This window comes from Hylobates moloch, unplaced genomic scaffold (genome assembly GCF_009828535.3).
Source record: "Hylobates moloch isolate HMO894 unplaced genomic scaffold, HMol_V3 SCAFFOLD_19, whole genome shotgun sequence".
Classification (NCBI taxonomy): Eukaryota; Metazoa; Chordata; class Mammalia; order Primates; family Hylobatidae; genus Hylobates; species Hylobates moloch.
In genome coordinates this window covers 32,336,697-32,341,739 of record NW_026652294.1, presented here as the reverse complement: position 1 = coordinate 32,341,739, position 5,043 = coordinate 32,336,697, and the positions used below count along the sequence as shown (strand labels likewise).

At 49.1% G+C, this 5,043-nt stretch overlaps 1 protein-coding gene and 1 long non-coding RNA gene across 2 annotated transcripts in view; one reads left to right on the top strand and one right to left on the bottom strand.

Annotated features, from left to right (window-relative positions):
• LOC131382041 (uncharacterized) overlaps positions 1–4,591 on the bottom strand; it is an 18,746-nt gene extending 14,155 nt beyond the window's left edge. Inside the window, exon 1 of the long non-coding RNA XR_009211187.1 lies at positions 4,388–4,591. This is a non-coding gene — a long non-coding RNA (uncharacterized LOC131382041). The remainder of the gene's footprint in view (positions 1–4,387) is intronic.
• Positions 1–5,043, top strand: part of NXN (nucleoredoxin) — a 171,206-nt gene that overhangs the window by 80,726 nt on the left and 85,437 nt on the right. The window lies entirely within an intron of this gene.

Here is a 5,043-nt window from a genome sequence, read left to right as displayed (position 1 = left end):
AAAAAAAAAAAAAAAAAAAAAAAAAAGACAAAAAAAAAATGCTGGACCGAGAATTCATTTAACACAGTTGACAGCACAGTGAGGAAATCTTTGTGGATTGCCCTAGGACGGGGCATTGTGAAGCTAATGGGCAGTACTGTCTGTAATTTCTCAATTTCCTTTCAATAATAGCAGAACATGCCGGACGTCAGTGAGGCTGCCTGGTATTTTCCTTCCCTTATTCAATTTACATGATTGCCTTTTGACATCTGACTGATGTGATAAGGAGGCACCCCACCCTAGAACGTGCTTTCAAGAAGAAATTGAGTTTTCTGTTAATCACGAGATCCATCTTGCTAACTGATGGCCCTATAAACAGTGTGGGGCAGCCCACGGTAGCTTTATTTCAGTGACGCTGGGAAAAAGCCATGCATCTCTGCTGTCATTTTGATTCCCACGCAGCTGCCTTTCCCATCTGGGTCGCTGGAGGGTGGGAACAGCCCTTACCTCTGCCTCTCTTTCCCAGGACAGAGGATTCGCCTCCCCACCAGCCTGGCTCGGACTTGCCTGGGACCTGCCAGGAGCTGAACGTAGTTTTCTTTCTCCCACGGGAAATAATTTTCTTGGGCACGGCAGCCGTGGGTTGCCAGTCCCTGGCTGTCATGAAAGCTCACGCGTGTGTGACAGTGGCGCTATTGTTAGGCACACCGGAGTTTCCATTACAGAGTCCGTGGATCTGCCACAGGGACTTTCCTAGGAGAGGCGTCATTGCAACATGCCTAGGAGGGCACTGGCTTGGGAAAAAAAGAATATTGTGTGTGATACGCAGGAACTGAGAAATAGGGTGAGTTTGTTGAGTGGCCAGAGGCGGGTGGTCAGGACTGTGTGGTCCATTTTAGCATCTTCGAGATCTGCAGGGGTTCAAGTGTCTATTGTAGAGAATTTAGGGAAGCTTTGAAGTCGAGAAGGTTCTATTACCAGAAACAACTCTTCGTAAAAACAAATGTCATCTGTCAATTCCACAAAAACTTCCCTGGGCTGGGGTTAGTAAGAGGAGAAGTGGGAGAACTGGATAGTTTAATAAATGTTTATGTTTTAGTTTAAAGCGAAGTTGAAACACAAAGACAATAGTTAAAAACGTCTGGTAAGTTTGTACGGTGTGCGAGGCAACATGTTCTGTGCTGTATATGCATGAGCCAGCTTAATCCTCCCACGAACATGGAGAGGTATGGGAATAGTTCTGCTTCTTTTTTTTATTTTTGTGTTTTAGACACAGGGTCTGCTGTGTTGCCCAGGCTGGAGTGCTGTGGCATGATCATAGCTCACTGTAACCTCAAAGTCCTGTGCTCAAATAATCCACCTCAGCCTCCCAAGTAATTAGGACTACGGGCACACGCCACCATGCCTTGCTTATTTAATTTTTTTTTTTTTTTGAGACGGAGTTTTGCTTTTGTTACCCAGGCAGGAGTGCAATGGCACAATCTCGGCTCACTGCAACCTTCGCCTCCTGGGTTCAAGTGATTCTCCCGCCTCAGCCTCCCAAGTAGCTGGGATTACAGGCATGCGCCACCATGCCCGGCTAATTCTTTATATTTTTAGTAGGGACAGGGTTTCTCCATGTTGGTCAGGCTGGTCTTGAACTTCCAACCTCATGTGATCCGCCTGCCTCAACCTCCCAAAGTACTGGGATTACAGGCATGAGCTACCGTGCCCAGCCTATTTAATTTTTTTGTTGAGATAGTCTTGCTCTGTTGCCCAGGCTGGTCTTGAACTCTTGGCCTCAAACAATCCTCCCCACCTCAGCCTCCCAAAGCATTGGGATTACAGGTATGAGCCACTGCCCCCAGCCCAACATTTTGTAAAGCCCATTTTCCTAAAAGATTCACCTTGGAAGATATTACATTGTTGAGAAGAATTAATGATGTTGGGAAAGATTCGTTTTTTTTTTGTTTTTTTTTTTTCTTGAGACAGAGTCTCGCTCTGTCGCCCAGGCTGGAGTGCAGTGATGCGATCTTGGCTCACTGCAAGCTCTGCCTCCCAGGTTCACGCCATTCTCCTGCCTCAGCCTCCCTAGTAGCTGAGACTACAGGTGCCCGCCACCACGCCCGGCTAATTTTTTTTTTTTTTTTGTATTTTTAGTAGAGACGGGGTTTCACCATGTTAGCCAGGATGGTCTCGATCTCCTGACCTCGTGATCCGCCTGCCTCGGCCTCCCAAAGTGCTGGGATTACAGGCGTGAGCCACCGCGCCCGGCCACATTAGGTCTTTTTAAACCGGAAAGTATTATTGTAGCAGCTTTAGAAGGTTGCTGAATTCTGTTTCTCCCCGTACCTAGCTTTGTCATGGCAGCAGTCCCCATGGTGGTTTATGTTTGATCATGTCTCATTTTCTCTCATTTTTTTGCTTCTTTGGGTACCCTCTTTTCTTCCTCTCTCCATTAGAGAAGATGAACTGTCAAAGGAAGGGGTGGGCCGGGCGTGGTGGCTCACGCCTGTCATCCCAGCACTTTGGGAGACTGAGGCAGGCAGATCACTTGAGGTCAGGAGTTCGATACCAGCCTGACCAACATGGTGAAACCCCGTTTCTACTAAAAATACAAAAATTAGCCAGGCGTGGTGGCAGGTACCTGTAATCCCTGCTACTCAGGAGGCTGAGGCAGGAGAATCACTTGAACCCAGGAGGTGGAGGTTGCAGTGAGCCAAGATGGTGCCACTGCACTCCAGCCTGGGCGAGAGAGCGAGATTCAGTTTCAAAACAAACAAACAAAAAAACAAAATCGGAAGGGGTGAAAGGAAGGGATGAGAGAGAAAGGCAATCAGGGAGAGCCAGGATTCCAGGGAAATCCTGAAGGCGGCCAGCGGGGACCTAGATGTGCCCACGTTTCAGCCGTGCAAATGGCTGAAGCTGACTGGATTTAAAGTTGACACAGTCACATCTCATTTATGCATTCAGATGGAAGGGGGTATTTTAGCAGCCAGTTTAGCAAAGCTGGGGACCATCTTCTTGGGGCACCTCTGTCATGTCTCCACCTGTCCCTGCAGACACCAGCGGCAGAGCTGCAGAGGCTGCCTCCGGCAGGACCCCCAGGTTCCGGGCATTGAGATGCTTCCTCTGACTTCAGGGTGTTGAGATGCTTCCTCTGACTTCTGGGGGTTGAGATGCTTCTTCTGACTTCAGGGTGTTGAGATGCTTCTTCTGACTTTAGGGTGTTGAGATGCTTCCTCTGACTTCAGGGTGTTGAGATGCTTCCTCTGGCTTCAGGGTGTTGAGATGCTTCCTCTGACTTCTGGGGGTTGAGATGCTTCCTCTGACTTCAGGCTGTTGAGATGCTTCCTCTGACTTCTGGGGGTTGAGATGCTTCCTCTGGCTTCAGGGTGTTGAGATGCTTCCTCTGGCTCCAGGTGTTCAGATGCTTCCTCTGACTTCAGGGGGGGTTGAGATGCTTCCTCTGACTTCAGGCTGTTGAGATGCTTCTTCTGACTTCAGGGTGTTGAGATGCTTCCTCTGGCTTCAGGGTGTTGAGATGCTTCCTCTGGCTTCAGGGTGTTGAGATGCTTCCTCTGACTTCATGGGGGGTTGAGATGCTTCCTCTGACTTCAGGGTGTTGAGATGCTTCCTCTGACTTCAGGCTGTTGAGATGCTTCCTCTGACTTCTGGGGGTTGAGATGCTTCCTCTGGCTTCAGGGGGGGTTGAGATGCTTCCTCTGACTTCTGGGGGTTGAGATGCTTCCTCTGGCTTCTGGGGGTTGAGATGCTTCCTCTGGCTTTTTTGAAGGCCAAGGCTTCTTTCCATTTCTTATCTCAGGCTACTGAGCGATGGAAATAATTTTTGAAAAAGGGAAAACCAAGGAAGGCATTCTCACCAGACTGAATATAGCAACCAAGGTGCCGTCTTTGAAGCTGGGACTGGAGGATTAGGCCTCTCTCTCCAGCCTCTGCCTGGGGTTTCCTGAGACTGGGCTCCATGCTTTCTCCCCTAAAAAGATTATCCCCCAGAGGAGTGTCCACAACCCACGCACACTCAGAAAGCTCACCTTTTCCAGCCTCCATCCAGGAACGTGGCCTGATACAGCTGCACTGATTGACTCGTGAAAGTAACGAGAGCATTGCCCTGCTGGGGACTTGGCCTGCGTAGGTGTGTTCTCCCAGCCAAGTGGAACAGCTTTGCCCTTTAGGGACACAGGCAAATGTCTGGAGACTTTAAATTTTTAATTGATAGACTTTGTTTCATAGAACAGTTTTAGGTTTTCAGAAAAACTGAGCAGAAAGTACAGAGAGTTCACAGGTACCCCTCCCTCGCCCTCCAGGTATTCCTGCTGTCATTAGCATCTTGCATTTGTGCGCTACATTTGTTAAAACTGAGGGGCTGGTATGGATACATTGTTACTAACTGAAGTTCACAGCTTACCGTAGGGTTTATTGTTTGTGTTGGACACTGTTGGTTTTGACGAATGCATAATGAATGACATGCATCCACCAGGATGGGATCAGACAGAATCGTTTCACTGCTCTCAGAGTCTCCTGGGCTTCTGGCACCATTTTCGATTGTTACTAAGTGGGCATCACTGGCATTTCCTGGGACACCGATGAACATTCTACAGTGTGCGGAACAGCGCCCCCCCCACCCCCATCCCGCCCCTTCCCAGCAAAGTGTCAGCAGTGCTGAGACTGTGAGACCTGCTATACAGACACTGACATGCCAGGTGCGTTTGTGAGTGTTTTGTGGGTGGGGATGAGCTTGCGAGGCTGCAGTGCTGGAAACCTGGTGTTTGGATGAGGGGTGGCCTGGCTATGCAGGGGCAGAAGAGAGGCACCAGGTGGATTTGGAGAGTCCTGAGAAGAGGGTCAACTGTAAGTGAGAGGTAGCATTCCAGCCATAATCCCTACACACATTCCTGTAACCCTCACCTTAAATTCAAACCCTGAGGTCTGAGTCCAATTAAAATGCCCTAAGTTCTAATTGTTGGGCTGTACATGGTGGGGTTAGCTTAGTTCCCTGTTGGGCTGTGCATGGTGGGGTTAGCTTAGTTCCCTGTTGGGTTGTGCATGGTGGGGTTAGCTTAG